General features: G+C 30.9%; 2 protein-coding genes across 4 annotated transcripts in view; one reads left to right on the top strand and one right to left on the bottom strand.

Annotated features, from left to right (window-relative positions):
- The window catches only part of LOC117168896, a 34,618-nt gene extending 33,952 nt beyond the window's left edge, over positions 1-666 (bottom strand). For all 3 annotated transcript variants that reach the window (XM_033354822.1, XM_033354823.1, XM_033354824.1), the window contains exon 1: positions 466-666. The gene's annotated coding sequence lies outside the window, so the exon portion shown is untranslated. The remainder of the gene's footprint in view (positions 1-465) is intronic.
- Positions 1-26,645, top strand: part of LOC117168895 (CD151 antigen-like) — a 1,043,984-nt gene that overhangs the window by 446,631 nt on the left and 570,708 nt on the right. The window lies entirely within an intron of this gene.

Genomic DNA, 26,645 nt, shown 5'->3' with positions numbered 1-26,645 from the left:
ATGGGACTGGGGCTGAAAGGCCTGACCCTTTGCGTAAAGTTTGAGTTTTAAATGTAAACGCGAGAATTTAAACCGATCAAGTAGCGTGAAACTAGGCGCGCGGGGCTGTAAGGCCTGACCCTTTGCGCAAAGTTTGAGTTTAAAACTTAACGCGGGAATTCAAAACGATCACGAAGCGCGGAACTAGGCGCACGGGACTGGGGCTGACGGCCTGACCCTTTGCGCAAAGCTTAATGAACACAAATTTAAAACGCGCCCGGTACGAAAGTTAGAGTGCACGCGTAAATTTTTTAACACAAGAGCGAAATCCTGATAAACAAACAAAAAAATTTGAAATCACGGAGAAAATGTGTGGTAACAAAATGGAAGAAAAATTCCGAAAATACGAAACAAAAAGAAAAAAAAATATGAACACTGAGAAAACAAAATATCACGAAGAAGAAAAATTTAAAGAAATTGACTTACGCGTCGCGTGTCAGGATTTCGGCCCCTGAATCGATTTCTGTTTAATGAGACGGCTAAAAGGAAGGTAGAACCTGTCACTGGACAGACACAAACACTTGGTATATGGAAAAATCACTGTTCTTTTATTAATCACGGGAGCGCAAGGCGGACGCTGCAACTCCAAGTTGATACACGAAGGCGACTGACACTCGCTTCGCTTGCCAGAGACCCGTTGACTTGGCACGGAGGCTCGCGGCGGCAGTGGGATCGGCGGCTGGCCTTGCTAGTGGTCGAACTGGAGTCACAAACCTAAATAGTGGGGGGGGGGGCCGCCGGCCGGGCCTACTAGCTCGCGTTTCAAGCGTCCGCGCCAGGCTTTACCTAAAAATTTTCTTCTTAATGCAGAGTTTAATTTGAACTTAAAAATAGAACGGATTAAGATAAATTATCAAAATTAAAATATGTTGCAAATCACTATCCTAACTTTATGCTTCCGAAGAAACTGTGAAGCTAGGTCAAACAGAATGGTTGTTCGGGTTATTTGTTTAGGATTATTTCTTATTAATATAAACTTACTCAGAAATTATTGAATAAATTTACCGCCGAACAACCACCCTATTTCTTATTTAAATTAAATCTAGATTTGTATATTAAAGTCCTATAAGTATTAAATGCATGATTAATTATCCCATTAGAAGAAGAACATGATTAAGTCGGTGAAACTTAGTTGTATTAAAATATTCTAATAACGTACGTGCATACGTGAGTACACGTAAACACGTATAAAAATCGAAGGACTATTTATAATCAGAATTCCAGGGGGGGGGGAGTTTGTATTTCTAGTTGATCCTGATCTTTTACTATTGATCTGTATAATTTAAACATTTTGAAAACGAAATTTTACTCCCCAGAATGATTCGTATTTTAATCGGTTGAGCCTCGTGCACTGGCCAGCGCGTCCCAGAGAAAAGGAAATGTAGAAGAGAGAGAAAGAGAGAGAGAGAGCTAGTGCTAAAGGGAAGAAAGAGTACGCGTGAGTGAGAAAGGGCGAACACTGGAGGGCGTGCCTAAAACGCCGTGAAAGTTGTTGATGGGGAGTGTAACGCGGTGGCCTCGCGTGATTTTAAAGCTGTTTACAGGCGGCCGAGGAATGTTTCTGGCCCTCAGAGATCACTTCGGGGAGACGAAAGGTCCTTAATAATGCGATGACTCACTTAGGGCGAGCAAACTCGTCGTTTGTGGAAACCGTAAGATCAACAATTTATCACGTTGTACCTTCGCTCAAGTAGCCTCCTGGGGACTTGAATGGAAAGTCCCGTAGACTATTGTTTGATTTTCCGGGGTTCTCAGTATAGCCTTTTTGGCTTACAACACATGGCTGAAGGACACCCTACTGTAACAAATCATAAATTCATGGTTTGTTAAAAAGCGTTTTCGCGCATCAAACAAAAACTATAAGTCTTTTTCAAAAGTGCTCGTAGTAAATTTTTAGATATAACTGATTATAGGATAAGAAGCATTGAGGTTAATAACCGAATTATTTGCAATTAATGATAAATGTTTATTAAGAAAAATAATACAACTGACTTTTTAAATCAAGAGCAAGTGAGAGCTGCCTAAAATTAGAAAGGAAACAATTTTGTACCATAAAATTTTTCGAAAAATACAGGAGATAATATTTTTTAATCCTAACAAACTAATGTTAACTGCGCTGCATTGCCCCCCCCCCCCCCCACACTCAGCGAAGTCGCCGTTGCTTCAAAAAGGAAATATCTATCATGTAACGAAACTCAAATGATATTTTAATAATAACAATATAATGTTATCAAAATAATAATAATTTTAACACGATTTGTATAAAATTATATTTCGCGATATTGAATAATAGAATTGCTATGTCATACACTGTAAGAAGAAACTATGCTAAATTCTTAATACAGGTATTGAAATTCAATTTTTTTGAATGGCTGTTGCCCCCCTCATTTTCAACTGGGAACATTTTTACCTTAATTTTTTTCATCTGTTGACTTTGAAGTACCCAGGTACGTTGCAAAACAATGGCTGTGGATAGGCAAGGTTTTTTAAAACAAAAATAAAAAAGCAAAATTTGTCGAAAATAGGATTTTGTGGGAAATGTAAGCAGGAACGAAAAATTGAGCTTTCACAAATCTCCCTCAGTATATAGACGTTTTCCGGAGGAGCTGAGCCTAGAAGACATTTGGTAGCTACTTCCTAAAAAGGTGAATAGAGCCATCCGCCCAAAACACTCCAATTTGCCTACCACGGAATTCTATCATATCACGATCTGTAGGTGAGTATCTGCTAGTACCTCGGAAAAGACGGCCAACTGCAATAAAATCGAAAAATGAGTTTTTTATGTCATTGGAATCGTGAAGAAAAGATACACCTTATTATCAAAATAATTTTTTTGTAATTGTTACTAACTTCCCTGACGAAAATACTATATATACATTGTTACAAATATCTGTTGGAAACTTCCAATACATGCATTGGAAGTTTATTTTCGAAAAGTAATGTAATGCTATTATAATGTTGTAATTTGTAAATGATGGCATTGGTATGGTACCTCACATGTACAGTCGACGCTATTTATCTTGCCACGGATGGTACCCTAGGGGAATAATTTTGCTGGAAACGATGTTCCCCCACTCTCGAGTCTGATCTCGATGCGTGGTGCTTGATGCGAATTGTTTCACTGTCTACGTGCGTTGCCACGCGGTCGTTTTGGGGGAAGAGTGCGATCAAGAGTTAAGGGAAGCGGCAAGGTAAATAGCGGCAAGGCAAGTAGCGTCGACTGTATTGGAATTTTATAATACAAGTCCAGATAGCCCGCAACACTTCTTATCATACTTGCTGCTGGATATCTCGACACCCATTGAAGCAAAAAATTAAAGATAAAAGATCAATCATTTCTTAGAAAACTTCTTCCAGACGAAAAAAAGAACTTTTCTGACAGAGCCAAAACTTTTGTTAATATATTAAATATGACGCGCATATTTTTGAAATTAAAGGAATTTTTGGAATTTACATAATTTTCGGAAATTATATAACGACCGGAATTCACGGAATTAATGAAATTAGCGGAATCCTTGGATTTCGTGGCATTCACGAAATTCAAGAAAACAACGATATGCATGGAATGACTTCAGGAGATTGAAAGAATTACCGGAATTTACGGAATTCGTTGCAATTACGGCATTCAAAGATTTTACGGAATTTATAATATTCAAGAAATTCACGGAATTCATGGAATCCAACGAATTCACGGAATTTACCGAATGCAAAGAATTCATGGAATTTGAAAAATTCATATAATTCACGGAATTCGCGTAATTTGCGGAGTTCACGTTATTCATTGAATTTACGGAGTTTAGCGAATTTAATCAATTCACGGTATTTATTAAGATCACGAAATTCACACAACTTGCAGAATTCATGGAAATAATGGAATTCACGGTAATGACGAAATTCGCAGAATTAAGGGAATTGACGAAATTAATGGAATTCAGAGAATTTATAGAATTCGGAAAATTCACAGAATGCATGGTATTCGTGGAGTTGTAGAAATTCAAAGAAATCAAAGAATACAAGGAATTCACGGAATTGATTGAATACACATACTTTAAAGAATTTAAGGAATTCACGAAGTTTTCGGAATTCAAGTGATTAATTTAATTTGCGGAATTCAACGAATTCAGGGAATTCAACCAATTTAAAATCAAGGAATTCTCTGAATTCTCGGAATTTAAGGAAATTATGAAATTCACGGAATTGACAATATGCACGGAATAAATGGAAATCGCGGAAATGAAGGAATTCATAACATTCATAGAGTACACAAAATTCATGTCATTGATTTAATTTGTGTCATTCATGGAATTTATTGAATTAATAAAATTCACGGACTTCATGGTATTTACGGAATTCAACTAATTCATGAATTTCAAAGAAATCGTTGAATTAATCGAATTCACGAAATTGAAAGAAATCATCAAATTCAATGAGTTAATGAAATTCAAGGAAATCGTGAATTTTAATGATTTAGTGAATATTTAATGGAATTACGGAATTCATTGAATTCCACTAATTCTTTGAATTCCACAAATTCCGTGAATTCATTGAATTGCTGAAATTCCGTAAAACCCTTGAATTCCGTGAATTTAGTGAATTCTTCTAATTCCATGAATTTTGTCAATTCCTTTATTTCCATCAATTTTTTGAATTTCCCTAATTGCTTAAATTCAGTGAATTCCTTGCATTCCATATATTACGTGATAACAGTCAATTCGGCAAGTTTCTTAAATTCTTTGAATTCCGTGAATTAAATCTTTTCTGTAAATGCCATCATTGCCGTAAATTCCATTCATTCCATAAATTCCGTAGTTTCCGTGAATTCCGTGAAATCTGTGAATTCCGGTATTTCAACGAATTCCTTTAATTTGATGAATTTCTTCAATTCTATGAATAGCTTGATTTTCATCTATTCCGTGATTTCCTTAAATTCCTTGAATTCCATGAATTCTGCGATTTCCGTGATTTTTAGGAATTTTATAAATTCCATAAATTCCCTAATAACGTGAATTCCATGAATTTCGCAAATTCCATCCATTTTGTCAATTCCTTAATTTTCGTGAATTCCATGATTGTCTTGAATTCCGTGGATTTAATGAATTTCATGAATTCTTATAAATTCCGGAAATTTTTTGAATCCGAGGAACTTCATGAATTCTTTGAATTCCATTGATTCTTTAATTTCCTTGTGTACAATTTTCGTCTTAAAAACGCTCTAATACATGTATTGGAATTCTGAAGTCTTGTAAAAGTGTTCTAAAATTCGAAACATTGTTAAAAGCGTAGTTTATACACAGTGTAAAGTATTATATATGATATTCATTTTTTTATACATTTTTTTATACATTTTTTGAATTAAAAATAAATATTATATGTAATAGTTTACATTATATATAAACTGTATATAAATTTTCTGCCTGGCTTTTCAAATAATTATCGCTAAATTTAATGAAAACACTGTTAACAGCAAAATCTGACGAGTTCTGATTTGAGAGAGAGAGTAGTAATTGATCGTTAACTGGATACGTAAATCATAGATAGCCAAACACGTAACCGAAAATTTTGATAAAACTCTCTAAAGAGCAGTTACCGACTTTACTAAATTACCGAAAACTTATAATGTAAGAAAAAAATTATGAAATAATTTAAAGAATAATTAAAAACATTTACTTAGAACTGGTGTTTGAATTGTGCACTTCTGTAACTGTACCAGTTATTGAACGATAAATTACATTTTAGAAATAGATTTTTCAGAAATAACTACTACGCGTCAAGACTTTTGTTTTGAAATTTAAAAAAGCGTATATTCGTATATTGAATTTTTTGTGCAAGATTAGTCTATATTAATAGAATATTCAGAATTTGTGTGTTTTTTTTAGTTAAAATTATTCTTCTTTGTTTTAAATTATCATTTTTGTCTGCTGAAAATTCAACCATTTGAATTAAAATTTGGTTGAAAATTCAGCTTTTTAAACATAGCTTGTATGTTTGGTTTAAAAATTAACTTTTTTGTTGGAAACTAATTTTGTTCTGGCCGCCAAATTTCTAAGTTGGGACAACCGTACAATATTCTTTTACTGAAAATCTCCTTTGGAGTAAAATTGAACAAATTTATATTGATTCCTCGAGAATCAAACCGAAGGGTCTATGACAAAGCCTCTGAACGCATCATCGGGTTGTAGATGGAAGGTACTGTACCAAGGGTTTCTGCTAAATATGTTTGCAAAAATTAAAAGGCAGTTGCGGACAATTGTCCAAGTGTTGTCCCGAAGGAATTAAAACCGCCAAGCGGAGGTTTGACAAACGTGCCGAAAGCTGATTGGCACCTACGTGAGGTATCTACAACGGTGACTCTGGAACACCGATCCACGTTTCAGAGTCCGCAGCCTTATCCTTGCATGCGGGGGTCTACAAGGATGAACGAACTCTTTTGCCCAGCTTTTCGTGGGAAACAATGATAAAAATTAACATAGGTGTAGTGAGTGCGGTTCAAAGCAGTAGAACGCGCACAATCGCTCGAACAAAAGTGTCGACTACCCTAGAGTTATGGGAGCCAATCAAGATGGAGTTAATGTGATGGATCGGCAAAATCTGAATTGTTTCGAGTGGCCGGATCAATTCAGAGACCAACTGCTTGAGTGCTATGATACCAGTATGGCCCCTGAACGAAAAGGTTACATGGTGCGACTGCATGCTCTGTGGTGCGAGAAACACCCAGAGCTCTAGCATTTTTCGCATAAACGACTCCAAAAAAATTCTGAGGAACTCCGGAAAAGGGGTTATATAAGCGAAGCGCCTACTCTACCATAGCCAGAACAAACCGGAAACAGAAAAAGAGAGATGATACTAAGTCCAACCATGGGTTGATATCCGATAGAGGAAGAGCGATGCTTCATGACCCGGAGAAACAACAACATCGAGATTTCTCTCAAGCCTAAAGATCTGGCTGAAATGGATGACGAGCATCGTAAAGATTATTCAGAAGAATCAGACCTTTGTACTATCAATTGTTGTGTGTGCAATGCAGCGAGAGCGTTTGTCGAAGCGAAACGTAAAACAAAACCAGCGGTTGATCATAAGACCAAAAGACGAATGCATCAACCTGCCGCAAAGATAGGCTGGACAAGACAGTACGCGTCCCGTATTCAGTGTGTAATTGAATATGGCAAAATCTGGCAGAATCTGGCAAAAATTTTACCGCCAAGCTTCGAAAGTTCGCGTGTGAACTCCGGATCCGTTATCCCACACTCAACAATTCAAAGCTGCTGATCATTAGGCATCATATTGTTGACAGAATGCGTATACTTTATGACGCTAAGAGAAGTCTAGAGCGGAGCGAAAGTTGGGTCGAAGAAAACAAACAGTTTCTCTCTGACCCACCTCGAGTCTTCCAAGACCCTCCAGTTACTATCGACCACACGCCCAAACCAAAGCAGATTGAAGCATTTTGAAAAGAATTCTACCAACGCCCAACGATCACTATCGAGGTGGTAAAAAAAGTATTAAGAGTTTTGAAGAACTATTTCGTTCCGGGACCAGATGGTATTAAGACCTTCTGGTGGAAGAAGCTTTCTTCCACCTATCAGCATCTGGCCCGTATCCCTACCTTATATTTAAAGTCGGAAGCGCCAATTCCGGAGTGTTTGGTAAACGGGAGCATAGTACTCCTGTCGAAAATGGGAAATTTAGCTGACGCGAAGGATTACAAGCCAATCACTTGCCTGAACACACTGTATAAGATCTTCACAGTTATCCTAAATGACAGGATTGTTTGGACAAGCAGACTTGTGTGGTAAGGAAGGTATGAACAAAACAGCTCAAATAAAGGCGTAGCAGGATGTTGGGAGAACCTGCTAATCGATAGATGTGTCTGAAACCGGCAGAATCCTGCCAGCGTGATCTATCGATGGCCTGGATTGATTACCGGAAAGCTTTCACTTCAAACTCGCACAAACTTATTATTTGTCTTCTGGAAAGCTTATAGGTTCATCTGCACATCGTGAGCTGTATAGAGAGATTAATCCTGGTTCGGAAAACCAGATTTACTATTTAATTTGAAAAAAAATCATGTGACAACTAACAAGGCCACCTTCCAGAGAGGCGTCTTTTAGGGCGACACCATGAGCCCACTTCTCTTTTTCCTCACATTATTTTCACTACCTCTAGCACTTTGCTATTTGCAAAGGTACTTTTGAATTGAAATAAAAATGATTAGAGACATTATAATGGAGTTGCGACTGTAATCGTCTATCTCACGGACGTCAGACTTGGTTAAGACTAAAATTTTATCACGATTTCGCTGAGATCGGGTGCAGTTTTTCAGATTAGCACCCGTTTCCTGCAAAATCCTGCAGTTGTCCTTATGACAAACCTTCAAATTAATGTAATGAAAGACAAACAATATTATCATAGGAAAAAGTTATGACCCAAGTCAGAACCTGTCCCAATCTTTACTTACATTTCCCACGTTATTCATGGATAGCCTCCTAGTTAAAAAGGTGAGAAAAGTTTTTTTAAATGATATGCCTGGACTATTATGTTCACTAATGCTAGTAAAAACTAGTCTACAATATACGAAAGAAGCGATAAACGTAAGCCTGATTATTTTTAAATTCACTACTCGGAGAATAGCTTCCTCGGCGCATATTCTGAACTTCTTAGTCGTGCTATTGGGCAGAGAAAATAATAGTTAATTATTAATTAAGATATTTAAATTATCATCAACTTGCAACTGCTACTGATGATAAAATTATGTTGACGCACCTAAAACTTAGACTTTTTATAACAAAAACAATAGACTTATAGCGTTCACAAAATTAAAAAAAAACGCAAATGAAAGGTTTAAGGCAAATAACGCACGAGTTTGAAAGCAGTCAACCGAAGAAAAACTTTCCGTTTCCAACACCTTTCAATATTTCTTTAACAGCGTCTCCGAATTTTCTTGAGAAATCACAAATTAGAATTTTGATAGCAAAATCATTAATCGCAAATTTCACTTCGCCAACACAAAACCCCAAAAATTCGGGAAAGGAAATTTCAAAAGTGATTGGTTTTCACGGAATTCCAGGATTTAAGGAAATTCAAGGAGCTTAAGGAATGCTGGGGATTTTGGAATTCGAGGAAATGATTGATTTGAAAGCATATATAGAATCCAATGAATTCTAAGAATTTAATACAATGCGGTAATTTACATATTTTACAGAATTCGAGGAATTCATGGTGTTCAAGAATTTCATGAAATTCAAGGTATTCAAAGAAATTCAAACATTTTAAGAAATCCATGGAATTCAAGAAATTCTAAGCGTTCAAGAAATTTAAGAAATTCACGCAATTCAAGGAATTCAAAGAATTCACCAAGTTCACGGAATACACAATATTCTAGGAATTCACAGAACTCAAGTAATTCAAGAAATGCAAAGAATTTAATAAATTCAAGGAATTCCAGAAATTCAAGGAATTTAATAAATTTAAGGATTTTACGAAATTCAAAAAATTTGATCAATTCATGGCATTTAAGGAATTCACACAATTTAAGGAAATCACGCAGTTTAGGAAAAATCTCTGAATTCAGCAAATTCAAGGCATTCACGAAATTAGAGAATCCCCGGTATTCAACGCATTCACGAAATTCAAGAAATTCACGAATTCTAAGGAATTCAAAGAATACACGAAATAAGCAATATTCAAGGAGTTCACGGAGTTTAGGGAATTCCATAAATTGAAAGAATTCGATAAATTTAAGAAATTGCAAAAATTCAAAAAACTCAATAAGTTAAATGAATTCTAGAAATTCAAAGTATTCATGAAATTCACGGCATTCAAGAAATCCAAGGAATTCACGGAATTCAAGTAAATGACGGAATTTGATAAATTCACTGAATTACTGGAATTCAAGGCACAAATAGAATTTGCAATATTCACAGAATAAATAATATTCAAAGAGTACAAGGAATTCGCTGAATTAAAGGAATTCACGAAATTCTTGAAATTCAAAGAATTTAAAATATGCACAGAATATACAATATACAAGGACTTGACAAAATTCAAGTAATTTAAAAAATAAAAAGATTTTAATAAATTAAAGGAATTTAATTAATTTAAGGAATTTCAGAAATCCAAGGAATTTAATCAATTTATGGCATTCAAGGAATTCACGCATTTTAAGAAACTCACTCAACTTAGGAAAAATCAATAAATTTAAGGAATTTAAGACATTCATTGGAATGAAAAACTCACGGTATTCAAGGAATCCACAAGATTCAAGGAATTCAAAGAATTCACGAAATAAACAATATTCGAGCATTTTACGGAATTCATGGCACTACTTCATTCAATTCAAGTAATCTATGGCATTTAATAAATTCACTGAATTGCAGGAATTCAAACTATTAAAATAATTTGCAATCTTTACAAAATAAACAATATTCAAGATGTTTAAAAAATTTACGAAATTCAAGAAAATCACGAAATTAAAAGAATTCACGGAATACACAATATTCAAGGAGTTCAGAGAACTCAAGTAATTCAAGAAATGCAAAATATTGAATAAATTCAAGGGATTCATGAGATTAGAGGAATCTAATAAATTCAAGAAATTTAATAAATTGAAGGAATTTAAACAATTCAAGGAATTTAATAAATTCAAGAAATTCAAAGAATTTAATCAATTCATGGCATTCTACAAATTCACGGAATTTGAGAAATTCAATGAATCGAAATAATTCAAGGCATTCACGGAAATGGAAAATTGACGGTATTCAAGGAATTCACGATATTCAATAAAATTGGCAAAATTCGAAGAATTTGCAAAATCCACGAAATAAACAATATTTAAGGAGTTCACGAAATTCAAGGGTTTCCAGAAATTCAAAGAATTCAGTAATGTCAAAGACTAAAGAAATTCAAAGAATTAAATCATTTCAAGGAATTCTAGACATTCAAAGAATTCAAGAAATTCACGGTATTCAAGAAATTCAAAGAATTTACGCAATTCAAGTCATTCACGGAATTTAATTAATTCAATGAATTTTAGGAATTCAAGGATTTAGAGAAGTGGCAAAATTCACAAAATAAACAATATTCGAGTAGTTTACGGAATTTCAGAAATTCAAATATTTCAATAAATAGGATTTGGAGAAATTCCAAGAATTCCAGAATTCACGGCATTCGAAGAATTCACGCAAATAGAGGAGTTCACGCAATTTTGAGAGTTCACGGAATTCAAGGCATTCAAGGGATTCGAAGAATTTACAGTATTTAAGGAATTAACGAAATTACGTGGATTCTGTAAAGACCGTCGATATCGATGACAACAGATAGACCGAAACCGATGTAAAAAACTATTTTTTCTGCCTCAGGTGGAATCAGCAAAAATAATTTTTAACATAAATCCAATGATGATAATTTTTTGAAAAAATGCTGTTGTCATGTTTCAATTATGTAACATTAAATTAAATATAAAAAAAATAACTTTTGGACAAAGCAGACAAGTTATGAAAAAAATTCAAAGAAAAAAGTTGCTCACCCAAAAAATGAGCTGCAAATCTCTCATACATAATTTCTTAATATTTGCGTGTTTTTGCTTCAATCAGGAAAAATAGAATTACAAAAAAAAGACATTGAATTTTGGGAAAAACCACACAAGAAATGGAAAATTAAATTGCAAACAAAATCTACCACATAACGTAGTATGCGTATTTTTGGTTTAAATTATCAATTTTATCTGAACCTTGCATATAGAAAATTTATTTTTTATACCTGGTGCACTTATAGATTATCATTATAAAATAGCCTCCAAGCCTGAATCAAAGACAGGCGGTACAACCTATTATGAAAACTTACAATTTTTTTAAAGAAAATATTCTTACTTATTTATTTGATTAAATGTTATTATTTAGTGAATACCTATTAAATAAATATTAATTTTATGAAAATATGTGAATTTATCAAAGGCTTTAATTAATAATGTTAATAGAGGCTTTTGAAATGAAAAACCTGAGAAATCGGCAAGCTTAAAAAAAGAAAAAGACTGCTTAAGAGATTGAACTTTGTTCAAAACAATGAGGTTGGAATTTTAAGACAAGTAAAACAAACACTCACCTTCCTTGTTTTTCATTTACTGATATTAAAAGCGTCATCAATTTAAAATTTGAGAGTAACACATTTTTTAATAATTAGACTAAACAACAATTTGAAATGAGTTAAATAAGTTAATCTTCAGAATGTTGCAAATAATTAACATTTATATTTGTTATGAATCATTTAATTTTAAAAAGACAATGTTTATCTTTTCTTGCAGAAAACATTCGATGAGTCTAATTATTTATAGAATTTGCTTTCCAAACGTAATAAACTTAAAAAATGTTATCAACTTAAAATGTACGTTTCTTCGCATATAATAAAAGTTAAAAAGTATGAAAATTATCGCCCTTTTTCTCAGAAAATAATTAATTTTCATCTTATTTGTATAAAAATAGCTGATCAAAGTAAAAAAATCAAGAAAATTTGAATTCTAGTCACTTAAAATTTTTCTTTTTTTCTATTTGTCAAAAAAATTATTTGTAGCTAGGAAAAAATATTAGAATAATTGGTATAAATTCATGTATTTTGTTAAAAAAATATTTCTTTTGGGTAGGAAATTAAGCTATAAGTCAACTAAGGTGGCTGTCGAAATTTGTTCTACAGGTCTTTAAACTTTTTGGTAAAAAATTCATTTGTCAAGTTAGAAAGATAATTTATTTGCCTGAAAACTTTCTCTTACTAAAAATTAAGCTATTCTAAATTTTGATGTAAATTTATCTTTTTTGACTGAAAATTCATTTTTATTAAAAATACATGCCTTTGGTTCATATTAAATCATCTGCTTTTTTGGAAAATTCACTAATTTATCAAACCATTATTTTATTTGGTTAAAAAAATAGTATTCTCACTTAAAATCAAATTTCGTTCTTTATATTGTTAAAAATGCATGTTTCTCAATGAAAAGCATCTGTTTTGTTTAAAATGAGTCTTCTTTCGCATAAAATTCATTTTTTAGGTAGAAGACTCAACTGCTTGTTTAAATTGTTTTTATTGATAATGCATGCTTTTCATTAAAAGTGAATTCATTTCTTATGATTAAATAAAAAATCAATTCCGAACTAAATTTATTCAATAATTCTTATCACAGTCTTATTTTACTTTCTTTAATTAGGTATAATGAAGGGATTGTTTATATATTTATCTGTTATACATTTTTTCAAATTTCTTGCTCTCAATTCGTTCCTACACGGAGAGAAGTTTGGTAAACCAAGCCGTTCTGAACATACGGCATTTGCAGCTCAGTTTCGCGCTTGCGCAGCTTAGGAAAATATAGCATTAAGGTTTCGGAGCGGCTGATTTCCGTAAGTTCGGGGTAACCAATGCCCCGAATCTGGAGCGAACGCCACATCAAACCGAAGTGCAGCGACTCACTCACAACTAACACGACAGATCTTAAAGAGACAATTCTTTAAACTTTATTTGAAAATTAAAAAAGATACAAATATTTTCTAGTTATAGCGATGTACAATGAAATGCCTTTTGTCCTATGTCTGTTTTTTTTCTCAACTGTGAACTGAATTAATAGAATTGATTGAAAAAAAACCAACTAGTTTTTGTTAATATTTTGTTTTAAAATCAACTCATTTGTTAATAAACGCAACTATTGTGTCATTTTTAATTTCTTTCTGGATAAAAATTTAACAACTTACTTGAAAGTTGAACTGTTTTGTTGAAAATGATTTTTTTTTTCATTGAAAATTCATCTCTTTGGATGAAAACTTAAGTCCGGAATTATTAGAAAATTTTCTTTCACTATCCATCATTCAAATTGAAAAATTATATTTTTGGAATAAAAATTTAACTTGTGATTTTATAACCATTAAAATTTTTAGAATTTAAATGAAATTAAAATCAAATATGAAATCCGATTTAAACATTCAATAATTAAGTTAATGTGCAGAATTCTTGAAAATAAAACTAATCACCAACGTTTCAGCACTCATACAGCACCATTATCAGGGGAAAAGATAAACAAATAGTGATTATTTTTGACAAATGTTTTTATTGTGATTTCATAATAATAATAATAAAAAAGACATCTGAAATAAAAAGAGAAGGAAAGAGATTTTTTGGTTTTGTTCTCACTTCTCTTTTATCTTTTTTATTTGGGTCTAAACACTAAATTTTTATCTTTTCTTTTTTAGAAATTTTTTTTAACTTTTTTCAAATTGCTTTATAGATACTTTTTTAGTAAATACGTGATCATTATAAATCCAGCGCCAGGTTAAATGTTCAGTGGTTGATTGGAGTTCAGAGATAATTGGCAATGCACGTAGTACTGGCGCATTAAAAAAATTTTTTAAATGTATTTATAAGTATGGTTCATGCGTTTTAAATATACTAAAAGCTAAAAGAAAAATCTTACACGAAAGTTTAAAAAAATTTATTTTTACAAAAGTTGTCGGAGTACGCGATCAAATTTTTAGATTCCTTCGATAGAAATTTTAAATGTTCATTGAAAATGGTATTTTATGACATTCTCAAAAATTGTAAAATTGTCTAAAACGCGAAAAAATACATTACAGGAAAAAAATAGTTGATGTAGGCGTAAAGAATGTTTTTAAAAAAATGATGAAAAAAAGTGTGGAAGAAAAATGTTTGAAAGAAAATTTTTTTAAAATTTATAAATAAATAATAAAGGAATATCATAAAACTTCAAATCTGAGCAAAAATATAAAACTTCATTTTCCTATAGACAGAAATGATATGAAAAAAAATGTTCACCTTGTACTAATGAGAATTTAAATATTTTTTACTTCTATGTCAACTAGTCACTGTTTTTTTTTTTTTTTTTTTTTTTTTTTTTTTTTTTTTTTTTTTTTTTTTTTTTAATCGTCACGCTTGAGCGACTGCAGCGCCCCCCTCCCCTCCACCCCCTGGGGGCCGCGCCAATTTTTGGAAGAATACAATCAAGGGGAACTAAATCCTGGCATCACTGTATTTGGATCCTCAAAGAGAGTTTAGGCAATAAAGTAAACGTTTTAATTTTCTAATTATTTGTAGAATTTACGTTTAATTTGTAAAAAGGTACATTTGGGAAACACCTTAATACCATTTCATACTGACCAGAATTCCTTTTGACCCGCTTTTTTTAAAACAAATCACTTCAGCATGGAATTAGATATCAAGATATCTACCAAAAAAATAATTTTATTGTGTCTTTTTCATTCGCTAGATCTATTTTATCTATTTTGTGAATGAAAAATGTTTGCTCTTTAGATTCATATTTCTATGGAAAATGATAATGCAGATAATAAGTTTCCTCGATTTTACTTTAGAATTAAGAATTATGAATGTAACTATTTTATTTTTTTACAAAATGAAACCAAATATCCCTTATTTAAAAGAAAATGTAGGAGAAGAGAAATTGCTTTGTTTAAATAAAATGCAGTTGTTTTCAGAAGTCTTTCGGATCATCATGTAATTTCTTCTATTATCATGCCCTATCCTGAAAAAAATTAATTGTAATTAATTGAGAACATTTTTTTCGAATTAAACGCAGTTTATGTCGATCTTTCTTTTGACTTTAGAGTTTTCTCGCAGAGAAAAGTTGTTGAATTATATTAACAAAATAAACATTTTCCTTTAACAAAAAAAAATATTTCGAATTTAACCCAACAATTCTATTCTTTTTTCAAAAAAATGTTTACTTCTACAGAATATGTTTAATTTCTAACAGTGCATACGGGCGTAAGTGCCAAAGCCAGAATTTTACAAGAGCCAAAAAAATGTCTAACTTTAACACGTTTAATTTTAAGTGAAGAACTAAAAAATCATCAAGTGGCATAACAACTGGCAGTTTGCTGATCGATTTATGCCGTAGGTCGATACAATAGAAACTAATGTGTAGAATTCCTGAAAATAAATCAAGAATCTAACGACTAAATTTGGACAAACACCATGAAGTGTTCCTATTGAAATTTGAAAGACGATAACAAATTTTTTATTTAAAAAAAAAGAAAAATAAGAAGGCAACCAACCAAATCCCCTTTTCCAATTTATCTTTATTTTTGTTTTTGTCTGTTTTATTTTTATTATTGTCAAATAACAATATAAAAAAGATATTTGTAAAAAATAATCGCTAAAGTTTCGGCACTCATACAGAACCCTTATTAAGACAATATAATAATTAAAAAATAAATAAAGAAAATTCGAGCAGGCAGGAATCGTGGTTTTGTTGCTATTCCTGCTTGCTCAAATATTTTTGATTATTTTTATTTTGACTGGATAAGGGTGCTTTATGACTACCGAATTGTTGGTGATTATTTTTTACAACTGTTTTTTTTTTGTTAAAATATGCATAATTTACAATTTGTAATTTTCTAAATGAAAACTCTTAAATTTAGAAATTAAAAATTGAAACTTTTTGCATATTGTTTTGTCAAGTTTAATTTTGAAGATTTTCAGTGAGTAATTTTTTTATTTCAACAATTGAAAAAAATGTATTGTGTTTTTAAGATTAACAATTTAAAATTTATTAATTTGAAATATCTATGGTTTCAAATTCTGTAATTATTAACTTTATTTTTTGGAAGTATTTAGTTTCATTTTGAAGATTGCCAATGGAAAACTCTTCAATATTAACGATCCACATTTTTAAATTCCTTAATTTTTACGATTTAAAATTTAGAATTCTTCGACATTTAAGATTTTATATTCAAGATTTATTTGTTTGAAATTTTTATAGTTTTAAGTGATATCTTTTTAAATGATTTTTGTGAAATATGCAGTTCAATTTTGAAATTTCACAATGTAAAATTCTTCAATTTTTAAGATTTGCAATTTAAGACTTTTAAACAAATTTTAGTTATTGAATTTTATAGTTTTTTAATTGAAGATTTAAATTCTGAAGAGTATGAATGACAAAGTTGATTTATATCTTCTATTTTATTTAATTTAAGAAGACGTGTTCGAAAATGGGGAAAAAATGTGTTACGTAATTTTTGGATGGTCCTATTATTTTCCTTTTTATTTAAGATGTAAATACAAAAATTTGTTTCCAATAGAAAAAATTTCAGGAATTCTACCAAATTGGCTTGGAAATACAAAAAAAAATAATGCTTTAATCATTTTTTGATTAAAAACAATTCTTTCAAAGAAACATCGAAAAAAAGTGGAAAACTAAAAAAAAATTTTTTATATTTTACAAAAGCACTGAGCATTTAATTTTACTCAAAAGTGAGCTCCATGAAAAACATAAATCTCCATTTTGGACACTTTCAATCGCTATTTGGGTGTTTCGCTACACATTGTCTTTTTTTGTGTTTCGGGCGAAATCGGCAGAATTCTTGAAATTGTTGTATCTACTCTAAGTTTTCAGTTATTTTTTAAATAAAAAGAAAAATAATTTTAAAAAGAAATTTAAAAATTTTTTAAACTTCATATTCTTTCATTATTTGAAATTTGTATTTTCCTCTACGACTAAACATAACATATGACAAATTTCTTGTTATAATAAATAATATGAGGAACGATTCAAAAATTACGTAAATAATGTTTCGCTCATTTTCCTCGCTATTTTCTACCATGTCTTAAGAAATAAAATAAAATAGAAAATTGAACTATTTGAATAAATTTCTCGAATTGCAAATATTAAAAATGGAAAAATTTTACTTTGTGAATTTAAAAAATTCAACTGCATATTTCACCAAAAAGAACTTTGAAACCATGTGACTAAAGACTATAAACACTAAAAATAAATAAATCTTTTATAATAAATCTTAAGAATGGAAGCATTTTAAATTGTAAATCGTAAAAATTGAAGAATTAAAAAATGTGATTGTTATTATTGAAGGGGTTTCAATTTTCAATCGTCAAAATTAAACTACGTATTTGATCAAAAAATTTCATAATTACATCATTTAAAACTATAGCAATCTTTGCCCCCTCTATCTCTACACTGAAAAAAAAGTAATGACCCAGCCACAAAATAATTGTGTTGAGCAGTTTTGGTTATTCTCACCGAACTTTCGTTGCGACTATTTAAAAAGTGTTTGCAGCTGCAACACAATTAATTTGGCTTAAAAAAGTTGGTTAATCACTTTTTGTTGAGTGTACCAAAGAATATTGTCGAGTGTACCCAACATGCGCTCTCTTTCGCCTCATAACGAGCGGCTGACCACTTTTTCAATTTAAAGGATTCGGAACCTCTCAATGAATCACTCTTTCAGCTAATCATCGGGTATTCCGAAAATTAATTTTGTTCAATTATACGAATTTTCTACAAATGAAACACATTTTATTGATTATTGCTCCAACAAACCATTTTTCTAAGACTAACAAAGTTTAGTTCGCTCGACCAAAAAATAACTTTGTTGGGTTACAAATATTTAGTTCGATCAGCAAAACATTTTTGGAAAATTTGCAATATTTTTTTTTAAATCTAAAGAATCATTGTGCTGAGCTAGGAAATGTTTGGTTAATTTAACCAAATGAGTTAGCAACCAACAAATTGGATTGAGACAGCCAAACCTAATAATCACACTTTATATTAATTACGCAATGGTCACCACGGGTCAATTTGACCCGGGCGATCTTTGAAGCAGTACTGCAGTACAACTACAGTGAATCAGTACACAAGTAGATACCTCAAACAACCAACTGAGGGTGAGACTTGTCTCATTTTCAAATGCCAAATTTCCATCAATATCATTTGAAAAGTTTGTCCGGGACAAATTGACCCACTGTAACATTAAGGGTTAAAAATGGAACGAATATCAAGCATTAATAATATTCCAGGAATTTAAGCATTTTACAGAAGTAAAGGTTTCAAGAGAATTCAATTATTTCAGAGAATTTAAGGAATTTAAAGATTTCAAGGAATTGTCAGAACTCAGGACATTTTTAGAATTCAAAAAAATTCAGAAGTTTCAAGAAATTTAACAAATTTTAGGAAGCTACAGATTTAAAGAAATTTAGAATATTCAAAGATTTCCAAATATTCGAGGGATTTAGAAGACTTAAAGTTTCGAGAAAATTGAGTCTTTTAAGGATTTCGGAATATTCAAGTATTTTATATAATTCAAGGCATTCAGAAGATTTCACTGAATAGTAGTTGGCCTTTAGAGAGTTAAAAAAATTGAGAGATTTTAAGGAATGCAGAGAACCTAAGGAATCGCTTAAATTCAGGGGATTCAGAGCATTCAAGAAATTTAAAGTAAAACATGGAATTTAGATTATTTAAAGAACTATAAATATTTGAGAAATCAAAAATTACAGGAAATCTAGAATATTTAAGGATATATAAGGAAAGTCAAAGAATAAAGCCACATCAAGAATTTAAGAAATTTAAACTACAAGAAAAATCTTCAAGAGAAAGTTTTTGTGAATTTCGAAAAATTACATACATGAGTGAAAGAGCCCCTCTACTGTAACAAGTCGTACATTTATAGTTTGTACAAAAACTTTATCGCGAATAAACAAAAATTCTAAGTCTTAGCATAAAAGGCTCGTAGTAAATTATTAACTGATCCTTACTGAAAGTGAAATTGGACGTGGAAGCTACCTAAAAGTTGAAAGAAAGAAGTATTGTACAATATGATTTCTCAAAAAATGTCAATTGTCCAATATATTGGTTGTATTTTTTCCATACATAATCCTAGAAAAAATGCCAATTTTATTATACATTGGTTGTATTTTTCAGTAATCCGATCGTATTTTTCCCATGCCACAATGATATAACACAATTTTTTTTTGTTTTGTAAAATATTTCTTGCTAAAATAATTTAAGACTATACTTATGCTAAATTACAATGAAAAATGTCTAATTGCGCTGCATCTCATTGCACTCACAATACTTAACTGTTTCACTGCTACAACTCCAAAATATTTCACAAGTGTGTACTCAAACTAATATGAATTAGACGCTTGACGCTATAATTGTATTATACTCTGCCCCTTCTTCTCCATTCGCCATTGTTACAGCACATGCGCAGTTCACTGAGTTGCGCATTCTGCAGCCGCGCATCAAAGTTCCATACATGACTAGAAATTTTCCTATACCAGTGTATGGGATTCTCGACGTGGACGGAAAATTCACAAGTGAACAGCGGAAATTTTTCATGCTTTCTTGGGATATTCAAAAGTATAATAAAAATGCCATACTTTCGTATAGGGAAATTATGATTATTTTGTATCGTTAGTCAAACAAATCTTTATTAGAAGAGTCGTTATTGTTATAGTGTTAAGATTTCGTAATATAATATATGAACATATCAGATCAAATTGTAGTGCTATAATAATAATTATGAGTTATAACGTAGATTGTTGCCTAAAATAAACCTTTTGATTCATATTAATAATTAACTGAAAGACTTCGGGATTTTAACGGGTTGAAATATAATCATCTTGATAGGCAAAAACCAAAGGTGAAAACTGAAAGGCGTCAGAGGGAAAAATTCGGGGATTACTCTTGGCACGCAAAAAACTGAAGAACGGTAAGAGTAAAATAAAAGATCACTGTTTCAGTTGGCTACACTCGAGTTCCCTCCTGCGGTCAAAAAATTTGTCAAATGCGGGCAGAAGGAATGGTTGCGTTCCATCGCTTTTCCTCACCTATATGTTAATTGTGAGATGGAATGTGATTATGGAATTTAAGTAGTATGTACTCAACCCGCTTGGAGCTTAGTATAGGAATGTTTGATAAAAAGTACGCGTTTTTGTTGCAAATTAAGTTTTTTTATACAAAATTTTAATACTGCATTTTTGGTTAAGAATGGAATCTTTTTTAGTTTGAAAATTCAACTATTTCGTTTAAATTGATGTATTTTGTTGAAAATTCGTCCTTTTTGATCAAAAATTTAACTGTTTCGTTAAAAATTCATGTATTTGGTTGGTTCCTTGTCTTTTTGGAAAAAATTAACTGTTTTGTCATTTTCTGTTTCAAAATTCAATAGTCTTCGCAAAATTCGTTTTTTTTCTTTTGCTCGAAAAATCAAATATTTGGTTAAGTATGCAACTAATTCATTAAAATTTTACCTATTTAGTTAATAGATCAACTGTTGTGTTGAACATTTGCCTTTTGGATAGAAAATGCGACATCTGAATTGTAAATTAAGATTTTTTAGTACATAAGTCATTTTCGGCTGAAAATTTACCTTTCTGAATTAAAAATGAACCTTTCTGTTAACAATTTCAATTTTCAAATTAAAAATTCAAATTTCTTCTAAAAAGTTGTCTTTGTTGTTTGAAGAATCAAGTATTTGATTGAAAATGTGAACTATTAGGTAGAATGAATTGCTTTTTTTGTAGAAAACTCGCCTTTTGTTGAAAATCCACCTTTTTGTTAAAAATGTACCTTTTCGGGTTCAAATTTAACTTGGTTCTAAAAAAATCGTCTTTACTGCTTAAAAAATGAGCTATTTGGTAAAAATTCAACTATGTAAATAAAACACTTGAAACTTTAACTAATTAGCTTAAAATTAACTTTTTTTTAAATGTATCTTTCAGTTTAAAGCTCAGTATTTTTGTAGGAAGTTTTATTTTTCAGGGGGATGATTCAGCAATTTGAGAGATTTTTTCTTTTCTTCAGGAAATATCTTTCTTGGTTAAAAATTCAAACCTTTTGTGAAAAATAATATTTTGGGATAGAAAATTCATTTTCTGATAAAAATTTAATCTTTTTGGGTGAATATTCTACTCTTTAGTTAAAAATTCAATTTTGTTGTTTGAAATTGAATTATTTTGGTTAAAAATCATCGCCTTTAGTAAAAACTCCATTTTTCTGTGTAAAAATGTTCTTTCTTCGTAAAAATTTAACGATCTTATGAAAAAATAAATCTTCTTTATGCTTCCAAATTGAACTTTTTTTTTAAATGCGACTATTTTTATACAAAATTATCTTTTTTGTCAAAAATTCGACTGTGTTGCTAAACATTCGCCCTGTTTGTTATAAAATTCCTACTTTTGGATATAAAATTTATCTTTTTTAATAGGAAGTTTAATTTGAATGAAAATACGATTGTTTGTATTTCAACATGTATTGAATCACTGGACTCGTCGGAAATATATGTATTTTTAATAAAAATACATATATTTCTTAAAAACTGATGGCAGACCAACAATAAATATTATCGAACTTAATAGCAATTAAAAAATCTTATGCACTTCAGAGATTTCTGCGGGTAGTGTAAATTAGGAATGAAAAAAGTATCGAGAAATATCGATACATATCGATACGCCTATATATCGAAAAGTATCGATCCATTTTTCTCTTAACGATATTCATCGATATTCGCCTCGCCTGCCGCGTCATCACAGTTGTGTCTCCTTCTGCAAGTGCCAACTCAAGCAAGCGATAAGAACAGAGTCTTAAAGGCCAATTTTCGGTTTTCAGTTATTCAGCATTCAGCTATCAGTTTAAAATTCAAGCTTTGTAAAGTTTGTACTTTGTACCTTACTAACATTGTCGTTTCGTTGCAGTGATTGTGTATTGTGTCAGGTCAGTGAGTACAGTGTAAATAATGAAAATGTAATGTAATGTTAACAGTGTGAATATTAAAAATGGCAAAAAAATGGACAATAGGTACATTTTGTGAGAAAGAACTAGTCAAATATTGACTATAAAAATATTTAAAGTACATTTAAATATATTTTTAGTTAGCCACACCTAATCCACAATTGGCCTATAGACCCTGTCTATCCTTCCCCTTCTGCTTCTCAGCCCAACTCGCAAACAAACAAAATCAAAATCATCCAAAATGAACGTCTGATGCTTTCCGCAAAACGTCAAATTTTCAGCTTTGCTTTATTTTAATCTAAATCAAATTGTCCAAGCCGCGAATTCGGATCTCGTTAGGATGATGAAGAGAGGGGAGAGTTATTGACATATTTTCAGAAAATATTTATATATATCGATGCATTATTTTACCAGTATTTTCCATCCCTAGTGTAAATGAACGGATGGGCACCTGATGGCGAATTCTGACCGTTGGAGGGAACTCGTGTCCACCTTTTTAGTTTCCCTTTACCAATCTTCTATTTGTTCGTACGGTTGTAACATCCCACATTTTTACCTGCAAATATTTTTACCTTTGATATTTTAGCGGTTGACCTTGACCGTCAAGTTCCCAGGTACGTTGCAGAACAATAGCTGTGTACGGGCAAGGTTCGTTAAAGCAAAAATTGAGAAGAAAAATTTGTCGAAATTAAGAGTTTTATAGAGGAGGTACCCTTGCAGGGTTCATTAAAAAGTTAATAGAGCCATCAGCTCGATACACTCCAATTATGTGACCACGTAATTCTATACGGTCATTTTCTGCAGGACGATATCTGTTTATACCTCGAAGAATACCGCTAACTGCAAAAGAATTGAAAAATGTTTTTTTTTTATATCATTGGAATCGTAAAAAAGATACAAATGATAATTAATATAGTTTTTTTCATTATTTTTTAAAAATATATTTCTAAATGTTGGTGAAACGCCGTTTACTGCAAAATCTGACGAGTTGTGATTTGGGAGAGAGCAGTAACTGCAGATATTATAAGTTGCAAAATGCCAAGTCATTATTAAAAGTCTGTACCTTTTATAATCAAAAACGGGATTAAAGTACAGAATTTACATTGTTGAAAAATTTAGTAGGCAAGTAATCATTTTGATAAATATTTTAATTTGCTTAAAACAGAAGCAATAATCTAGTTCGAAATTTTCAAAAGAAATGAACAAAATCGTATTCATGACCAACAGCGATGTTCCTTATGATCTAATTAACTCTGTTAGGAAGATCTCTTCATAATTTATAGAAGCTTAATAATTGTTTAAATTTATTATTTATTATTTAATATTTAACTTTATTTAAAACATAGTAATTTGTTTTAGATTTAGCATTACATTTTTTATATAGTATTCGTTTGTTAAAATTTCTTTGGTTTTAATCCAAGTGTGTTAAAAATCGTTGTCTTTTATTGCTTGTTAATTAAATGTTTGGCCATCAATTATTTTCGTTTCTTCTGTCATTTTTCCATTAATTTGTAATTTTTATTTTGAATTTTGTCTTTCCTAATTAAAATCAAAAATACATGCTTCCTTTCAATTTAAAACATTTTCGATTAAAATTGATAAAATTGATATATTTTACGACTAAAAATTCTGCATTTTTGATGGTTTTCATTTTAAATTTCATCAATTTGGAAGATTCAAAGTTGAAAACTTCTAAATTTTGGTCTTCAAAATCATCACAATTTAATATTTATAATTTACACATCTTTAAAAATTGATGAGTTTTCGAATGTAAACCTTCAAAATTGAAGTGTTTTAAAGCAGAAATCGTTCAAATGAAGAATATTTTATTCTAAGTCTTTGAAATTCAAGCAATCCCCAAAAAATGTTCCAAATTGCATATCTTTTGAATGTAATTATTGACAAATGAATAATTTCTGATTCCAAACTTTTATCATTCTAGAATTGTCATGTGTAATTCTTCAAAATTGCAAAACTTTGAATTAAAAATTTGATAATATAAGAAAAATATATTTTAAAATTTAGTGTGATGAGTTGTTGATGCGACTACATTATTACCTTGCCGATACTTTTTTATATCCTAACTCATTTCCAAACGAAGCGTCACATCATAATTATAAAAATTCAGGATTAGGCCCACCTTTCTTAGTCCTTTTTATTTATCATCCCAAATTTTTAATTCGATGTGGAGCTTCCTCTAAAAATAAGTTAGGAATTTAGAAGGTTCGGTTTGGTAAGAATCTGGTCACGTGAGCCATCGTCACGTGGCCTTCATTCATTTAAAGATTGAGAAAACCATTTACTTTAAACTGCTATTTAAATTGTTCTCAGCTGTAAGTGTACCAGCTATTGAACAAGAGATTACATTTTAATTTTTTTGAATACGTCCAATTTTTGGTTATTTGAAAATAGTTATGTATACATACTAAAAATGTTGAAAATTGTTGTTTAACTTTAACATGTGTCTATAGTCCAGGCATCTGCTAGTTTCTTACCATTTTAACTAGAAATGGAGTACTTTTTTAAATTGCTAAAACGGCTTATTTTGTGGCCCCGCTGAAAAATCTAAATTTTATATAAATTACTTCTACACTCCAAAATCTTCTTTTAAAAAGTGAAAAAAGAAACATGTTAATCAATATTATAGACGTTTAGTTCACAAAAGGCAAACTATTCAATAGACCTCCAAGACAATTTAATAATAGTAAAAAGATATTATCATGGAAGAAAAATACGGCCCCAAACGTCCTAGTTAAAAAGGTAGTAAAAAAATGTCGTACGATATGTCTGGACTATTATGTTCACTTTAATTCGAGTAAAAATTATTTTACAACATACCCCAGGAGCCATATTTATAAGCCCGATTTCCTCTGAATTGACCACTCGGAAGCGCGCTTCCGTTGTGAAACACTAAAGCACCATTAGGAATACGGTATCCAGTTGGAGGTATCGGTGAAGGTGGGGGTAAGGGTGTAGGTGGAGGTGAATGTGAATTTACAACTCTTCGTGGAGGGCTTGGTCGAGCTATTTGTAAGAGAAAAACATAGTTAAGTATTAATTTAATTTAGATTTAGTAAAACTTTCATATTTCTTGGATGGATATGCAACTGTTTGTTTAAAATTCAATCTTCTCTGCTGGAGGATTCAACTATTTTGTTTCAAAATTTTCGTTAAACTACTTTTTTACTGACAATTCCTATTTTTAGTTAATATTTCTCATCTTAGTTAAAAGTTCAACCATTTTGCTGAAAACTAATATTTTTAATTAAAAATTTAAGTGCGTAAGTAAACTTGAAGTACTTCTTAAAAATTTGTCATTTTGAATAAAGGTCAATAAACAATTTGAAAAAATTATTGTTAACGATAATTGTGATAGTTAACATTTTATCCAAAAATGATTTAATATTAAGTACTATAGATTTTCTAATATGAAAAGCGTCAACAATTTAAAATTTGACGATAAAAAATTTTGTAATAACAAGAATATACCACAATGTAAATTAGTTGAATAAATTAGTAAATTATTTTATCCGACAGATATAAATAAAATAAATCATATCTGCGTTTATTTATTTTCTCGATGGACGAAAATAAATTTGAGTAATTATGTTTAACCGCCTTACAAGGAAGGTACCCGAGGTGTATCTCACCGATTTTCTTGAAATTGTGATATGTTGTAGAACATCAAAAAATATTCGACACGTATTTTTTTATACGTGCCCATAAGCCCATTTAAGGGGTTTAAACCACCCTTGAAGTTCACCCCTAAAAACCCATTTTTTTTAATTTCTCGAATAAAATTCGTAATTTTTTACTGAAACAAAGTGGGTAACACTTGTTATTGAAAAGCACATATTTATGCATTATTTTTAGTCATCAGACTCGCAACCCCCATTTTTTATTAATGAAAAAGTATATTTGATGGCCATTTTTTTCACTATACACATTCCAAAATCTCTGGAATCTTGAGAAAATTAATTGTTTTATGCACAATAATCAAAAATAAAGTTGACCTGTTCCGGCATTTTCAAAAAAAATCCCTTGAGGGGGTGAGCTACCCCTAACATTTATA

This window comes from Belonocnema kinseyi, chromosome 3, assembly GCF_010883055.1.
Source record: "Belonocnema kinseyi isolate 2016_QV_RU_SX_M_011 chromosome 3, B_treatae_v1, whole genome shotgun sequence".
Classification (NCBI taxonomy): Eukaryota; Metazoa; Arthropoda; class Insecta; order Hymenoptera; family Cynipidae; genus Belonocnema; species Belonocnema kinseyi.
The sequence above is the reverse complement of the archived record's forward strand: the minus strand, read 5'-3'. Positions and strand labels throughout refer to the sequence as shown.